Source organism: Bos grunniens, chromosome 2 (genome assembly GCF_055505025.1).
Source record: "Bos grunniens cultivar Pamir isolate PY7600 chromosome 2, Bosgru_T2T1.0, whole genome shotgun sequence".
Taxonomy (NCBI): Eukaryota; Metazoa; Chordata; class Mammalia; order Artiodactyla; family Bovidae; genus Bos; species Bos grunniens.
The window spans coordinates 84,699,358-84,718,124 of NC_141166.1; the positions used below are offsets into that span (position 1 = coordinate 84,699,358).

At 38.3% G+C, this 18,767-nt stretch overlaps 1 protein-coding gene across 14 annotated transcripts in view; it reads left to right on the top strand.

Moving 5' to 3' along the window:
* Positions 1-18,767, top strand: part of LOC147378292 (uncharacterized) — a 720,625-nt gene that overhangs the window by 10,309 nt on the left and 691,549 nt on the right. For 7 of the 14 annotated variants that reach the window (XR_015145792.1, XR_015145798.1, XR_015145797.1 and 4 more), the window contains exon 1: positions 280-490. The exons of 5 other annotated variants lie outside the window; for them this stretch is intronic. The gene's annotated coding sequence lies outside the window, so the exon portion shown is untranslated. Of the gene's footprint in view, positions 1-279; positions 491-18,767 lie in introns of those variants that run through there. 2 more of the 14 variants (XR_015145793.1, XM_086351909.1) reach the window with 1 other exon arrangement.

Genomic DNA, 18,767 nt, shown 5'->3' on the forward strand with positions numbered 1-18,767 from the left:
CAGAATGATGCCACGAGGACATATTTTTGTGAAGCTGCATCTTTTCTTTTGTGGTAACATTGTGACTACGTATACATGCACACATGTTACCTATCCTCTGGGTTGCTCCTCATCAAGGATCCTTCTGCCCAGTGTCATTTGAGCCAATAGATTGAGACTGAGTTTTTCCTTGGCTGAGAGAATGGAAAGATGCAGCTGTCACTCTAGGGCGCACGCTTTCCCTTTCTGGTCTCGGGCAGGTGCGGTTCTCTCAGCTGGAGGGGCGAGGGTGGAGTTCTCGCGGGACTGGCACACCTGTGCTGCTCACGCTTCTAATGGCGTGCTGAGCGCAGTGTCTCTGCACACGGTACAGGGTCACCATCTTGAACTGATGTCTTGTGCAGCTCCTGCAAACAGTCCTGAAGTGAGGTGTCTGGTGTAGCCTGTTCACTCTGTGAACTACGGTCTGAACGGCCCTCTGTTCAAGGCTTCTGCACTCAGCCCGCTGTGAGTAAGTGAAACTAGACTATGGACAAAGGAAAGAAAAGGGTTAGACTTTATTACTCTAAATTTTTATTTCTTGGTGACACATATGTATGTAAATATGTTGTTGTTTAGTCACTAAGTTGTGTCTGACTCTTTGCAACCCCATGGACTGTAGCACGCCAGGCTCCTCTGTCCTTCATTATCTCCCAGAGTTTGCTCAAACTCATGTCCATTGAGTCGGTGATGTTATCTAACCATCTCATGCCCTGTCGCCCACTTCTCTTGCCCTCCATCTTTCCCAGCATTGGGGTCTTTTTCAGTGAGTTGGCTCTTCCCATCAAAGTCCTGCTTCCTAATATCCGCACATTAGGGATTAGTATTTTAACATAAGAATTTTGGGAGGGACAGAAACATTCAGTGCATAACAATTTTTCACTGTCTTAATGCTTTTTATGGTCTGTCAGAAGGACTATTTGTACAAGTTTGGAGCCCTGTTTCTGCTACCCCTGAAGAGCCTTCTGAATTCAACTGTTGCTTCAGTGGTTAAATCCTCACAAGCCCAGGTCTCCAGAACTTTGAGTCTTCCCAATTTCTGCCTCAAAGCCTTCTCCAGAACTGCAGAAGCCCACTCAATGCTTCCTCCAGCTTACTGTGGAAATGTGAGGGAGTTCACACCCTCAAGGGCAGCCCTAAACCAGTGGCAGATGGAAGTCTGTGGAAAAATGTTGCAGCCACCTATTTTTTAAATAGGCAATTCTGAGAGGCACTCAGCTTGTCAGAAGTTCTGTCTTCAACAGCAGGGATCTTTTATATCCCCTCATGGCACATTTTTTCTGGTTTTTCCTCAACCCTGCTTCATTCTCTCCATTTCCTCATCATTTCTAGAGATAAACAACATACATCCAGTTTCTTGTCTCAAGGTCTGACTTCAGGAAAACTCTTAGACACTCCTGATGCTTCTTTCCTCCAAGCACCCCAGTTCTCCCCTTGCTCTGGGTTCAGATACTTTGCTTCTTTTGGTTCCATCAAGGCTTCCTTTCCTTATTTTCAGAGGAAGACAATTCTGACACTGTACCTACTAAACTGAGTCATACTGGTTACCAAACACACATGCACATTTAACTCACTGGAATGAACTCTCCTTTACAATAAAAACTACTTTTTATAAAAAAAATTCTTTACACGTGAGGATGCATGCTAATAGACCCATGAATACTGTTTCATTTAGTCCTCATCATGCCACCAAGAAAGAACTGGCATTTCTATCTTACAAATGAAGAAACTGAGGCTAAGAAAAATTAATGGATTTCTTTCAAGACCACAAAGAAGCTAGTAAGTGGTAGAATAAGCATTTGGTTGTGATCTGACTACAAAGCCCATTTCTTTTCTTCTTCTAATTGAGGTATAATTGACATACAACATTTTGCTGGTTTCAGGAGTACAACATAGCAGCTTGACATCTGAGTACACTGTGAAATGACAGTACACTGACTAGTCACTATCAGTCACCCTAAAAACTCACAAAAAATGTTTTCTTATGATGAGAACTTGCAAGTTATGCTGTCTCAGCAACCTTCAAATATGCACTAAAACACTGTTGACTGTGGTCACCATGGTCACCACCACATCTCTGTGAGTTGTTCATTTCACAACTAGAAGTCTATACCTCTGAACCTCCATTACCCATTTTTCCCACCTCTAGCCTCCCTCCCATCTGTCAGTCACTACTCTGTTCTCCATATCTGTGGGCTTTGTTTTGTTTGTCCATTTGCTTTGTGTTTTATATTCCACATAAAAGTGAGATCATACAGTATTTGTCTTTCTCTGACGTATTTCACTTAGCATAGTACCCTCAAGGTCTATCCACATTCTTGCAGTTCAAGAGTTCATTCTTTTTTATGGCCGAGTAGTATTCCATTCTGTATGTATATGTACATACATGTACATGCACATCTTTAACCAGTCATCCTTTGATGGATTCTTAGGTTGTTTCTTGTATCTTGGCTATTGTAAATAAAGCTGCAGTGAATGGATATATCTTTTCTAAGTAATGATGCAGTGATTATAGTGGTCTATATATCTTTTTCAATTAGTGTTTTTGCCTTCCTTGGGTAAACACTCAGAAGTGAAATTGTTGTATTGTGTTGTGGTTCTATTTTTAATTTCTTGAGAAGCCTTCATACTGTTTTCATAATGGCTGTACCAATTTACATTGCCACAACAAGGTACAAGGTATCCCTTTTCACCACATGCTTGCCAACACTTGTTATTCCTTGTCTTTCTTTGAGAATAGTCACTCTAATCAGTGGGATGTGATATTTCATTGTAGTTTTAAATTGTGTTCTCTTTTGATTAGTGATATTAAACATCTTTTCATGTGTCTGTTGGCCATCTGAATGTTTTTGGAAAAATTTCTACTCAGATTTTCTGCCTAGTTTTTTAACTGGATTATTTTTTGCTGTTGAGTCATTGAGTTCTTTATACATTTTTATATTAAACCCCTTATCAGATATGTTATTTACAAATATTTTCTCTCATTTCATTCAAATATTCTCTCAAATTTTGTTTTGTTGATAGTTTTCTTTGCTGTGCAAAATCTTTTTGGTTGATATGTTCTACCTGTTTATTTTTGCTTTTATTTCTTTTACTTTTGGAGTCATATCCTAAAAACACTGCTAAGACCTATGTTAAGGAGCTTACCATCTATGTTTTCTTCTAGAGATTTTGTGGTTTAAGTTGCTTGCATTCAAATTTTTAATTCATTTTTGGAGTTAATTTTTTGATGTAAGATAGTATTGTTCATATGGCTGTCCAGTTTTCCTAACACTATTGATTAAAGGATTGTCCTTTCCCCATTGTATATTACTGCCTCCTTTGTCTAAAATTCATTGACTATATATTTATAGATTTATTTCTGTGCTCACTATTCTGTTCCAATGGTTTTTGTGCCTGTTTTTAATGCCAACACTATACCATTTTGATTACCGTAGCTTTGAAATATAGTTTGAAATCAGGGCCTATGACATTTGCAGTTTTGTTCTTTCTTGAGAATGCTTTGATTATTCAGGATCTTTTGTGGTTCCATACAAATTTTAGGATTGCTTGTTCCATTTCTGTGAAAATTGCCATTGGGATTTTGACAAGGATTCTACTGTATCTGTAGATTGCTATGGGTAATATGGGTATTTTCACAATATTAATTCTTTTAATTCATAAGCACAAAATATATTTTCATTAATATGTATCTTTTTCAGTTTCTTTCATCAATGTCTTATAGATTTCAGTTATAGGTCTTTTACCACCCTGGTTAAATTTGTTCCTAGGTATTTAATTCTTTTTGATGCAATTATAAATGGAATTGTTTTCTTAATTTCTCATTTTGATAGTTTCTTGCTAGTGTATAGAAATGCACCAGAGTTTTGTATGTTGATTTTGTACCCTAAAAATTTACTGAATTTGTTTATTTGCTCTAACAGTTTTTATTTATTTATTTATTTTTTTGGTGAAATCTTTAGGATTTTCTACATATAAAATCATATCCTGTGCAAATAGTGACAGTTTTACTTCTTACTTTCCAGTATAGGTGGATTTAAATTCTTTTTTTGCCTAATTACTCTGGCTGGGACTTCCGATACTATGTTGAATGAAAGTGGCATGAGTGGGTATCCTTGTTTTGTTCCTGATCTTAGAGGAAAAGCTTCCAGCTTTTAACTCTTGAGTATGATGTTACTGGTGGGCCTGTCATATATGACCTTTATAATGTTGAGGTACATTCCCTTTATGCCCACTTTATTGAGAGTTTTTATATAAAGGATGTTGAATATTACCAAATGCTTTTTCCTGCATCTATTGAGATGATCACATGATTTTTATTGTTCATTTTGTTAATGTGGAGTATCACTTTGATTGATTTGCTAATATTGAACCACCCTTGCATCCTGGGATTAATCCCACTTGGTCGTGGTGTATGATCAATTTAATGTACTGTTGAATTCGGTTTACTAATATTTTGTTGAGAATTTTTGCATCTATGTTCATCAGGGATATTGGCCTTTAATTTTCTTTCTTCTTCTTCTTTTTTAATGTGGTGTTTTTGTTTGGTTTTTGAATCAGGGTGAAAATAACCTCATAAAATGAGTTTGGAAGTGTTTTAGTTTTTGGAAGGTTTTGAGAAAGACAAGTATTAAATCTTTAAGTATTTGATAGAATTCACCACTGAAGCCATTTGGTCCTGGACTTTTGCTTGTTGGGAGGTTTTAAATTACTGATTCCTTACTAGAAATTGGATACTCAGATTTTCTATTTCTTTCTTATTCAGTCTTGGAAGATTCTAGGTATTTACTCATCTTCTTATGTTGCCCAATTTATTGGTGTATAATTGTTCATAGTAGTCTCTTGTGATCCTTTGTATTTCTGTGATATTGGTTGTAATTTCTCCTCTCTCTTTTCTGATTTTGTTTACTTGAGCCCTCTTTCTTTTTTCTTGGTGACTCTAGCTAGAGTTTTGTCAATTGAGTTTACCTTTTCAAAGAACCAGCTCTTAACTTCATTGATCTTTTCTGTCATCTTTTAAAACTCTATTTGTGCTCTGATCTTTGTTTTTCCTTGCTTCTACTAAATTTGTGCTTTGTTTCTTCTTTTTCTAGTTCCTTTAGGTGGAAAGTTAGATTATTTATTTGAGATTTTTATTTTTTCTTGGGGTAGGCCTGTGTTGCTATGAACTTTCTATTAAAGCTACTTTTAATTCATCCCATAAAATTTTGGTAAGTTGTATTTCCATTATTTGTTTCAAGTATTTAAAAAAATTTCTCCTTTAATTTCTTCATTGACCTATTGATTGTTCAGTAGCTTGTTGTTTAATATCCACATATTTTTTATTTTTCCAGTAATTGATGTAATTGATTTCTAGTTTCATATCATTGTGGTCAGAAAAGGTGCTTGATGTGATTTTAATCTTCTTGAATTTATTGAAATTTATATGTTAGGCTATTTTGTGGCCTAACGTATGATCTACCTTGGAGAATGTTTCATGTGCATATGAGAAGAATATGATTTCTGCTGCTTTTGGAATGTTCTTCATATATGTATTTCTGTATATATCTATAAAGTCTGTCTCGTCTAATACATTGTTTAAGGCTGATATTTCCTTATTGCTTTTCTATTTGGGTTATTTGCTCATTGACTTCAATGGGATATTAAAGTCTTCTGCTATTATTGTATTTCTGTTAATTTCTCCTTTAGGTCTGTTAATATTTAGTTTATAAATTTAGGTGCTCCTATGGATACATATCGGAGAAGGCAATGGCACCCCACTCCAGTACTTTTGCCTGGAAAATCCCATGGACGGAGGAGCCTGGTAGGCTGCAGTCCATGGGGTCGCTAGGAGTCAGACATGACTGAGCACCTTCACTTTCACTTTTCACTTTCATGCATTGGAGAAGGAAATGGCAACCCACTCCAGTGTTCTTGCCTGGAGAATCCCAGGAACAGGGGAGCGTGGTGGGCTGCCGTCTCTGGGGTCGCACAGAGTCGGACACGACTGAAGCGACTTAGCAGCAGTAGCAGTGGATACATATGCTCCTAGGATGCATAAATATTTTCAGTTGTTATATCCTCTTGCTGGTATCATTATGGGTATCATATACCCTTCTTTATCTTTTATTACAGACTTTGTTTTAAGATCTATTTGTGTGATACAGTATAGCTGCTGAAGCTTTCTTTTGGTTTCCATTTGTGTGGAAAATCTTTGTCCATTTCTTCACTTTCAGTCTGTTTGTGTTCTTCTATCTGAAGTGAGTCTTTTATAGGCAGCATACATAAGGTCCTATTTTTTTAAATCCATTCAGCCACTCTATGTCTTTTGATTGGAGAACTTAGTCCATTTACATTTAAAGTGATTATTGATAGTACATACTGATTGCTGTTTTGTTAATTGTGTTCTTGCTGTTTTGTATTTCCTGTCATTTCATTTTTTCTTCTCTTACTATTCTCCCTTGTGTTTTGATGACTTTCTTTAGTGTTATGCTTAGGTATTTTTCTTAATATCTATTGTGTATCTACTTTAGTTTTCTGTTTTGTGGTTACCATGAGGTTCACATATAGCAGCCTATATATATAAATAACAATCTATTTTAAGTTGGTAGCAATATGTCAGAATGAATTCTGTAACTCTACATTTTTACCAACCCCTTCCATGTTTTGTTTTTGATGTTACATTTTACATAACTTTATTTTGTATATCCATTAACTGATTATTGCAGTTATAGTGATTTTTATAGTCATAGTGATTTTTATTCCTTTTGTATTTTAACCTTCATACTAACTTTCAGTTCAGTTCAGTCACTTAGTTGTGTCCAACTCTTTGTGACCCCATGAACCGCAGCATGCCAGGCTTCCCTGTCCATCACCAACTCCTGGAGTTTACCCAAACTCATGTCCATTGAGTCGGTGATGCCATCCAACCATCTCATCTTCTGTGTCCCCTTCTCCTCCTGCCCTCAATCTTTCCCAGCATCAGGGTCTTTTCAAATGAGTCAGTTCTTCGCATCAGGTGGCCAAAGTATTGGAGTTTCAGCTTCAACATCAGTCCCTCTGATGAACATCCAGGATTGATCTCCTTTAGGATGGACTGGTTGGATCTCCTTGCAGTCCAAGGGACTCTCAAGAGTCTTCTCCAACACCACAGTTCAAAAGCATCAATTCTTCTGCACTCAATCCCACTCTCACATGCATACATGACTACTGGAAAAACCATAGCCTTGACTAGACAGACCTTTGTGGGCAAAGGAATGTCTCTGCTTTTTAATATGCTGTCTAGGTTGGTCATAACTTTCCTTCCAAGGAGTAAGCATCTTTTAATTTAATGGCTGCAATCACCATCTGCAATGATTTTGGAGCCCCCCAAAATAAGGTCAGCCACTGTTTCCCCATCTATTTGTCATGAAGTGATGGGACCAGATGCCATGATCTTAGTTTTCTGAATGTTGAGCTTTAAGCCAACTTTTTCACTCTCCTCTTTCACTTTCATCAAGAGGCTCTTTAGTTCTTCTTCACTTTCTGCCATAAGGATGGTGTCATCTGCATATCTGAGGTTATTGATATTTCTCCCAGCAATCTTGATTCTAGGTTGTGCTTCTTTCAGCCCAGCGTTTCTCATGATGTACTCTGCATATAAGTTAAATAAGCAAGGTGACAATATACAGCCTTGACATACTCCTTTTCGTATTTGGAACCAGTCTGTTTTTCCATGTCCAGTTCTAACTGTTGTTTCCTGACTTGCATACAGATTTCTCGGGAGGGACGTCAGGTGGTCTGGTATTCCCATCTCTTTCAGAATTTTCCACAGTTTATTGTGATCCACACAGTCAAAGGCCTTGGAATAGTCAATAAAGCGGACTCTCTTGCTTTTTTGATGATCCTGCAGATGTTGGTAATTTGATCTCTGGTTCCTCTGCTTTTTCTAAATCTAGCTTGAACATTTGGAAGTTCATAGTTCACATATTGCTGAAGCCTGGCTTGGAGAATTTTGAGCATTACTTTACTAGTGTGTGAGTGAGTGCAATTGTGCGATAGTTTGAGCATTCTTTGGCATTGCTTTTCTTTGGGAGTGGAATGAAAACTGACCTTTTCCAGTCCTTTGGCCACTGCTGAGTTTTCCAAATTTGCTGGCATATTGAGTGCAGCACTTTCACAGCATCATCTTTTAGGATTTGAAATAGCTCAACTGGAATTCCATCACCTCCACTAGCTTTGTTCATAGTGATGCTTTCTAAGGCCCACTTGACTTCACATTCCAGGATGTCTGGCTCTAGGTCAGTGATCACACCATCGTGATTATCTGGGTTGTGAAGATCTTTTTTGTATAGTTCTTCTGTGTATTCTTGCCACCTCTTCTTAATATCTTCTGCTTCTGTTAGGTCCATACCATTTCTGTCTTGAGCCCATCTTTGCATGAAATGTTCCCTTGGTATCTCTAATTTTGTTGAAGAGATCTCTAGTCTTTCCCATTCTATTGTTTTCCTCTATTTCTTTGCACTGATCACTAAGGAAGTCTTTCTTATCTCTCCTTGCTATTCTTTGGAACTCTGCATTCAAATGGGTATATCTTTTCTTTTCTCCTTTGCCTTTGGCTTCTCTTCTTTTCACAGCTATTTGTAAGGTCTCCTCAGACAGCCATTTTGCTTTTTTGCATACTAGCTTTATAAGTGCTTAATCTACTACCTTTATGATGTATTTACCTTTAGTAGTGATATTTACACTTTCATATGTTTTCTTGTTAATAATTAATGCCCTTTATTTTTAGCTTAAAGAAGTCTCTTGTAAAGCTAGTTTAATGGCAATGAACTCCTTTAGCTTTTGCTTGTCAGGAAAACTCTTTATTTCTTCTTCAATTCTGCATGATAATCCTGCCCATGTAGAGTATTCTTGGTTGGAGTTTATTCTGTTTCGGGATTTTGAATATATCATGTCACTCCCTTCTGGCCTGCAGAATTTCTGCTGAAAAATCTTCTGTTAATCTTCTGAGGATTCCCTTATATGTAACATTTCTTTCTCCTGTTGCTTTTAAGATTCTGTTTTTATCTTTAACTTTTGGCATTGTAATGTGTGGCATGGATCATTTTAGGTTCATCTTTTTAAAGAATTCTGTGTGTTTCTTGGCTCTAGATGTCCATTTTCTTATCAAAATTAGGAGTGTTTTCAACCATTATTTCTTCAAACAAGTTTTCTGTCTGTTTTACTCTGTTCTTCTGGAACTCCTATAGTGAATTGTTATTTCATTTGATTTTGTCCTATAGGTCCTTTAAGATATCTTCATTTTGTAAAATTCTTTTTATCTTTTTACTGCTCTGTTGGGTGAAGTCCACTGCCTTGTCTTCTACGTCACTGATCCATTCTATTACTTTGTCTAGTCTGCTGTTGAAGCTCACCAGTGTATTGTTCAGTTTAGTTATTGTACTCTTCAGCTCTGGGACTTCTATTTGGTACTTTCTTATACTTTCTATGTCTTTGTTGAAGTTCTTTCTGTGTTCGTCTATTCCTCTCCCAAGTTTCATGAGTCTTTTTATGACTGTTACTGTAAACTCTTTATCATATAAATTACTTATCTACATTTCATTAAAGTTTTCTCCTTAGATTTCTTTGAAAAACTGTTTATTTATTTCTGGCTGTGCTGGGTCTTCATTGTTGCATAGGCTTTTCTCTAGTTGTGGTGAGCAGGGCTACTCTCTCTGTGCAGTGCACAGGCTCCTCATTGCGGAGGCTTCTCCCGTTGCAGAGCACTGACGCTAGAGCACGTGGGCTTCAGTAGTGGTGACATGTGGGCTCAGCAGTTGCGGCTCCCAGGCTCTGGAGCACAGGCTCGGTAGTTGCGGTGCACAGGTCTAGTTACTCCACAGCACGTGGGATCTTTCCAGATCAGGGATAGAATACGTGTCTCCTGCATTGACAGATGGATTCTTTACCACTGAGTCAGTGAGCCTTTTCCTTAGGTTTACTTTTGTTCTTTCATTTGGAGCATATACCTGTTTCCTCATGTTGCTGGACTCTTATTTGTTTCTGTGCATTAGGTAAATCTCTCCCTGTCTTGAAGGAGTGGCTTTGTGGAGGAGATGAACCTTATCTTTCAACCGTGTCCTTACTCTTGGCTGTCTATTGAACCTTTGTTATTATCCAAGCAGTCTGATTTGTGTTTGATAGGTCCTAGTTATAGAAGGTGTGTCAAAATCTGTTAGTGTTCCAAAAAGAGGACTCTCAGTCAGCACCTAGTTTCAGGCTGACTGGAAGCCAGACTGTCAGGTGGCAGTTTTTAAAGTACACTAAAATATGCACTCCACTCCTCAAGGACCACAGTTGTAAATCCTGCTGGCCTCTGTGATCTGGTGATCACAGCAGTCCATGTGATCAGGTTTCCCCTGGGCAACACTTGCCAACATCAGGGTTTCAGATGTATGTAAGCTCCTTTCTGGGAGGTACCAGAAAGCTGTAGTGAGGCTGAGGGAAAGCACAAAGATGGTGTTCCCCAGCCTACATTTCCTGGGAACACTTCTGTAACCTCTAGATGCATGGCAAACCTGAAGCCTCGTCCCCAGGCTGACGTTCCAGGACAGGTAAGTTAAGTCTTTTTCACAGAAAGGAGGCGGGTGTGTTTCAGGCTGCTATCTGTGCAGTGCTCTGGATGTGGTAGCCTGCCAAGAACTGTCTTCTTTGATTGTTACAATGAATGCCCTGGAACCCAGGAATGCAACCCCCCTGGCTCCCAAAGCTAAGCAACCAAGAAACATCTCTTGTGTGAACTATGTATGCCCACAGGTTTAGCAAGTTGGTGGGAGATCACAGGACCAGGGCTTACCTGCCAGGTTTTGCAGGGTCACTGGAGAACACATGGTCAGGAAGACCTTCCTTTCAAGGAAGAGGGAGAGCACAAAACTGGTACCCACCAGTTCCTCTATCTCTAGACAGAGTTCCAACAGGCCCCTGCTTCATTGATAGAAGCTTTAGGATTGTTAAATGCATCTCCATCATATCAGATCAGATCAGTCGCTCAGTCGTGTCCAACTCTTTGCGACCCCATGAATCGCAGCACGCCAGGCCTCCCTGTCCATCACCAACTCCCAGAGTTCACTGAGACTCACTTCCATCGAGTCAGTGATGCCATCCAGCCATCTCATCCTCTCTCGTCCCCTTCTCCTCTTGCCCCCAATCCCTCCCAGCATCAGAGTCTTTTCCAATGAGTCAACTCTTCGCATCAGGTGGCCAAAGTACTGGAGTTTCAGCTTTAGCATCATTTCTTCCCAAGAAATCCCAGGGCTAATCTCCTTCAGAATGGACTGGTTGGATCTCCTTGCAGTCCAAGGGACTCTCAAGAGTCTTCTCCAACACCACAGTTCAAAAGCATCAATTCTTCGGCGCTCAGCCTTCTTCACAGTCCAACTCTCACATCCATACATGACCACAGGAAAAACCATAGCCTTGACTAGATGAACCTTTGTTGGCAAAGTAATGTCTCTTTGAATATGCTATCTAGGTTATAGGCACTTTTTAAACTATTGCTTTTGTGCTGCTCCTGGAGAAATATCTCTGTTACAGCTTTGGTTTTCAGCGCTAGGCATTTGGGAAGGAGACTTACTTCTCGGTTGCAGGTCCCAGTGGTGGGGAAACTGGGGTGGGTCTTGAACCCCTTGCTCCTCAGAGAGAAGCTCCAAATTTGTGAGATCCCTTCTGATTGTGAGTTGTCAGGCTGGGCATGGGGTTTTGGGTGAAACTGAATCTCTGCCTCTCCTACCCATCTCCATGTGGCCCTTTTATTGTTTATTGAAGGAACTGTTTAGCTAGTTTTCAAGTCTTTTTCAGGGAGTATTTTTTCATATGTAATTGTAGATTTAGCGTGTCTATGGGAAGAGGTGAGTTTAGGATCTTTCCCTACTGCTTATCTTCAAAGCCCATTATTTTAACCACTACATTAGCTGCTGCTGCTGTTGCTAAGTTGCTTCAGTCGTGTCCGACTCTGTGCGACTGCATAGACGGCAGCCCACCAGGCTCCCCCGTCCCTGGGATTCTCCAGGCAACAACACAGGAATGGGTTGCCATTTCCTTCTCCAATGCATGAAAGTGAAAGGTGAAAGTGAAGTCGTTCAGTCGTGTCCAACTCTTAGCGACCCCATGGATTGCAGCCTACCAGGCTCCTCCATCCATGGGATTTTCCAGGCAGGAGCACTACACTAGAGAGCTCACCATGTAAGGCTCTTAGATTGAAATTTCTCTATCAAATACTATATGAGTGGCTAAAGAGATAATGGGGTAGGAAGTAAAGTTGAGAGAGTTGGTCTATAGAAAACAAGGCAAAATCTTTTTAAAAGCTTCTGCTCTTTTGTTCAGGCCTTTTGTACTGGCAGGATGAATAAGTGTTGTGGTCTTTATACTTTCAAGAAGCTCTAGGGCCACCAATGAGATCAGAAATTACATGATAAACAGTACAAAAATGCCCATTTGGGTACAACCCTGAAGTCTAACACTTTGGAGGTGCTTCTCATACAAAGGAAATTGTTCTACTAAATTCTACAATATTCCAATTAATTCATTTAATCCATATTTACCAAGCCCTGCCATGTGCAAAACACGTAAATCGAAATAGACGAAGGTTTATGGAGGCTCAGGTCTCATCATGGAACCAATACTTCAAAATTTTTGTTCAATTATAAAAGTTGATATAGAAAGCTTTGTGGGGGTGGGGGTGGTGGCATATGAAAACTTATTACTTTCACATTTTCACCATCAAAACTTATAATCTTAGTTTTTCCTTTTTGCCTTCATGGAGGGCCAAAAGAGAGAAATTGACAACTTTAACAATGTGAATATGCATTAAATGAATTGATTGGAATATGTAGAATATAGTTTAAATTGACCTCAATGAACTCAAATTCTTAGTGATCCACTTTATTAAACAATTTACTTTAGAATCTTTTAAGATGATTTGTTACTTGAGAAAAATTAAAATTCTAGTAGTGTCATATAATTTAAGAAAAAGTATTTAGAACAATGTTATAACATGGTTCTCAATGAAATATGGTGACTTAAAACTTCAGTTAACTTAAAACTCTTGGAGGCAAAAGGAAGTAAAAAGATTCCATCTGATGTTACAATAGGCACATAATTAGAGGTCTGGGAATGTTAGAGTACAAAGGTCACATGTTGTAAGCATGACTTTCTGTGGAGACAGGGGAGGCTAACCAGAAAAGTCATAGAACATCTACTCTCCCCTTAGATAATGGTGGGGAGAGTTAGTAGCCCTTTTTTAAAGCTTAGCTGGAGGGAATTGAGGACCCATGGCAGGTCTTCTCTGTCTGACTACCTATCTTGACAAAATATGCTATGCTATGCTAAGTCACTTCAGTCGTGTCCAACCCTGTGCGACCCCGTAGATGGCAGCCCACCAGGCTCCCCCGTCCTTGGGATTCACCAGGCAAGAACACTGGAGTGGGTTGCCATTTCCTTCTCCGATGCATGAAAGTGAAAAGTGAAAGTGAAGTCCCTCAGTTGTGTCCGACTCTTGGTGACCCCACGGACTGCAGCCTTCTAGGCTCCTCCGTCCATGGGATTTTCCAGGCAAGAGTCCTGGAGTGGGGTACCATTGCCTTCTCTGCTTGACAAAATAAAGTACTTAATAAATATGAGAATTTTGAACTGCTTAGGAACTGACTACATTTTGGGATCAATTCTGTAAACCCAGCATCTTTATCCTATTGCATCCTTTGATGTAGAGGTAGGCGTTTACTTATGCAAACTTCCCTTGCCATTTTATTGATAGAACTTCAAGTTCTTTTCAGATTACCATACAGTTAGGGACTCAATTATATGATAGTTTCTAAAACCTTCATGAGGTTGTTAGTTTTGAATAATGAAAAAATGAGCCTATGCAAAAGATTGTGCTTTGCTGGTTACTCGTTCTTATGGCAACTATACAAACTGGCAGCCCCTCAAGAATGAAAGTAGAAACTACTGCACTTTTAGTGCCATCACCACTGGCAAAATTAGCTACACCAGTGAAAAATAACAGCATTAGATGTAACTCAATCTTTCCTTGGTCAGCAATGGGAGCTAGGTAACAACAGTAAAGTTTTTTCTATTGGATTTTAAGACTATAAAAAGAAGTCTAAAAAAAAAATAAAAAAAATAAAAAGAAGTCTAATATTTTGCCATTTAACATGTTGGATGGGAATACTTTAATACAAATTCAGTACAAACTGGAAGAACTTCAACATGTGTGTGTGTGTGTGCTCAGTCACTTCAGTAGCATCTGATTCTTTGCAACCCTATAGACTTTTGTCCTTCCAGACCACCCTGTCCATGGGATCCTGAAGCGGGTTGCCATTTCCTCATCCAAAGGATCTTCCTGACCCAGAGAGCAAACCTACATCTCCTGCAGCTCCTGTGTTTCAGGGAGATTCTTTACTGCTGAGCCACTGGGGAAGCCCTCAACATGGGTATAAATGTCTGAAATTCTACCTGAAGGATATTTTTAAAGTTCTTTTTACGTAAGAACCAAACCTCTCCTTGCCTGCTGCTGCTGCTGCTGCTGCTAAGTCGCTTTAGTCGTGTCCGACTCTGCGACCCCAGAGATGGCAGCCCACCAGGCTCCTCCATCCCTGGGATTCTCCAGGCAAGAACACTGGAGTGGGTTGCCATTTCCTTCTCCAATGCACGAAAGTGAAAAGTGAAAATGAAGTCGCTCAGTCGGGTCCGACTCCTAGCGACCCCATGGACTTCAGCCTACCAGGCTCCTCCGTCCATGGGACCTGCCAGGCAAGAGTACTGGAGTGGGGTTCTCCTTGCCTACAGATTATATTATTTTGATTGGCTGAATTTTAATGGATAATTTTAAGTAGCAAATAATAGAAAAGACATGATTATTATATATTTAGTTATATATGAATTACTATGTCTGAATCCTAATTAGGATTAGGATATATGAATCAGTACAGCTAGTGTATGGATGAACATAAACTATCCAACTGACCCACTTAGAAAAATTAGACTTAAGTACAGTTTTACATTACTAATTCTAACAGTGGGAACAGACTTCATCCAGAACATTTCTTAGACCAAATTTCGGCAAGTCTAGGGCATCTTTCCTCAAAAAGCCTAAAGCCATATCTGATAGTTAATGTCCCTACATTTAGTTTGTTCTTTGGTTAACAGCAGTCGGCCAACTTGGAGGTGTTGGATAAGTATCTTAAGCTGTAAAGATGTATCTGAACTAAGAAATATTCAGTATCATCATTAGGCAGACATCTGTGACAAAGTTAAAAGACAAAGTTCTTTTAACTTTCATTGGTAAAAGCATTTCCTTTGCTGTGCTAATGCCAAACACTATTTGAATCAGAAGTTTTGGGGTCCAGAAGGACATTGTGATGAATCCATACCCTTTCATAGCAGAGAAACATTTTCTTTTTACATATTTATTGGCTATAATTGGAGGCAGAATTGTGACTACTATGAGAAATTAGGGATAGAGGTGACAAGCCATAGATTCCCACCAGTTACTCTTCAGATACCCGTGATTCCTTTGGGAATTAGCCCAACACGCTTGTGAGATAGCCATGCTTCTCACATTTAAATCTAGGGCTCAGGCAAATTGCTCCAACTCTGTAAAGTAAAGATGGCTTTACTTGGGAATATTCACTGCTCTCCCCATTTAGAAGCAAGTCTGGAAGTAGTGGTAGATAATAAATTACAAATTTTCAAAGTTTGTCCTTTAGACTACCTTGCAAGTCAATGTTGACCTTGATGTAGAAAAGCTGTCTGTTGTTGTTTAGTCCCTAAGTCGTGTCTGACTCTTTTGTGACCCCATGGACTGTAATGTAGTTCACCAGGCTCCTCTGGCCAGGGGATTTCACAGGCAAGATGCTGGAGTGAGTTGCCATTTCCTTCTCCAGGGGATCTTCTTGACCCAGGGACTGAACTCAATTCTCCTGCATTGGCAGGCAGATTCTTTACCACTGAGCCACCAGGGAGGGCCAGAAAAGCTCTCGAGTTCTTCCTTATATGAATGTTAAATGGCATAATCAGATTTACAGCGTGAATGTTCTGTCCCTGGGTTTCTCTTCTAGAGAGATAGGCAGGGGCAAGAGTAACATAGGCCCCCCTATATTTAAGCTGTTCTTTGTTAAATAACACCCTTACATAAATTTTGTCAGTGGGGAGCTGATTGAGTTATCACATAATTAATTTATTGACTAACAGTTTAGTGATCTTAAACAGGTGCTGACTTTACATTTAGGCAACAATTTGACACTGGTAGAATCTATTTTATTTTATTATTCACATATTCTCTAAGTATGATGTTCTCTAAACACTATCATTGTATAATATGCTACTTAATATAATACTTAGTGAGTAAATGATTAACATAAAATTAGTCCTCTATAATTAAATATTACAAATCTTCAAACAGAATGGTTTGGTAAAATAAAGAAGCCTCAGAAAACAGGATTTCCAGGTATACTCTAGTTATGTGAACTTAAATAGTTATAGTGCTTCTCAGATTTCCTTTTCCTAATATTTTAAATAAAGAAATTAAAACAAATGATTTTAACTTTTGATAGATCCTTATATTCCTTGGCCTTATTGAATGATGATTAAGAACATAACTACATAATAAATGCTAGAATTGGGGGAGTATACTTTTCTTGACTGTTCCAAAGCTCAAAAGTTTAATTTAGGTAGAGTACTAAAATCCTTTAAGAAACTCTAGGTAAAATTTTTGGGTTGTTCTTTTTTTTTTTAATGGATAGGCAAAAAATAATTAAGAATTTACAAAATGTTTTGGCCTTATTCACATGTGTCAAAAATCCAGCAATAAAAATGAAGACTTGCTTTATTTAGAGACGAGTACACAGGCTTTTGTTAGTTTCAGGATGATAACAAGGTGTTAGAATCATAGAATGTAGAACTGAAGATTTATGTTTGGTACACTGCCAGAAACTACAGGGTTGAAAGAACATGTCGATTTATGTATATTCTCAAGATTTTATTATCCAGTCTCAGGCTGTTTGACCATTTTCTGGGATTCATATCCTATTTCTAATTCTTAACCTCAGACTAATTCTTAGAATAAAAATATGATTGACTAAAGGTTAGCTGTGGAATTCAATATATTCTGAATACAGATGGTAAGAAAGGTAAAACATCCAGAAAAGTTAATTTGTCTGAGCAAAACTAAGAAAAAATTAATTCTAATATGTCATAAATTACTTGGAACACTTAAAGAATAGTCATTCAAATCTGAAAATGTGTTCAGAATTTATTTTTAATTATGAAACTGTTAGTTTTTATATTTCATATCATAGTTACTTTATTGTTTTACAGCCTCTTCGTCTTTGAGGTGAGTCAATTTTATCAATATTTCACACCTGAAATGGCAAGTTAATATTATGGATGGTGGCAATAAGTTGATTTATCCTGATATCTCCTATTGAGCAGATTTACAATGCTATCAATAATGTCGTTTGGTAGCTAAATGTTTTAGATTATCTTCTTATGACTATATACCCTATGCATATTGTGCATTTCCATGTTATCATAATTTATAACTATAAACTATTTATCACTCTGTGTGCTTAGTCGCTCAGGCATGTCCGACTCTTTGTGACGCCATGAACTGTAGCCTGCCAGGCTCCTCTGTCCATGGGGATTCTCCTGGCAAGAATAGTGGAGTTGGTTGCCATGTCCTCCTCCAGGGGATCTTCCCAACCCAGGGATCGAACCCAGGTCTCCTGCATTGCAGGCGGATTCTCTACTGTCTGAGACAACAGGGAAGCCCATTTATCACACTATAGTGTATCAGTAATAAGGCAACAACTAGCATTTATACTATGCTAAGTGTTTGCATTTTCCAGAAGTTCAAATACCTAGGGGACTCAAGGTGGAAGCAAGAGAAGGAATAAAGGAGACATTCTAGACTCCAAATAGAAAACATTCAAAAATTGCTTTGATATCAGATTTAAGAAGAAAATATGCCAATAAGAAATACATTTTTTCAGGATTAAATCAGCATTTGTTACTTAATACCATTTGTCATTTTCCAATTTTTCATATGTAGCAAATTAATTTCAAATCATTTTGGTCTTCCAAATGCCTTTGTGTATTGTGTGTTTTTTTTTTCATATTCTTTTGGATAACATTTGAGGGAAAAATAAGACTACAACAGTCATTGATTACAGTCAGAATGGAAGACAGTTTTAAGACCAAGGAACAGGTGGAGTATGTATGATGGGAATATTCACTTTTTGTGCCACCATTTTGTAGCTGTTTTAAAAAAAAATTTAGCAAATGGTGGATATTGTTTCTTTACAAAAAAATGGTTCTGTACTGGATCCATCTGCGAAGTATAAACATGTCATCAGCACTCATTTTCCATCTCCAAAAAACATTCCCCATGTCCATATTTGATTTTCAAGTGCATCTGTGCACTGATGGAAACCCTCCCAACATGCTGCCACACAATTGCAAAACCCACACATTTCTGCCTTTGAATCAAGCTTTCATGAAAGCCTGGCCTCCCCTGGGTATAAGCTTGTTTCGAAGTTGCAAAGGTGCCTTGGGTGACCTCAATAAAAAAACTTCAATGTCCATGGTAAGGTTAAGTTATTCCTTTTAGGAAGATAATCATGTTCGTGAATCTTTTTTTCTACTTTGTTCCAACTTTTTTTTTGTATCTTAGAATCTCTCTTTTTGTGCCCAACTATACTAACCTAATGATTAACACTGGCACAATTTGGTTTCTCAATGACTAAATTCACGTCGAA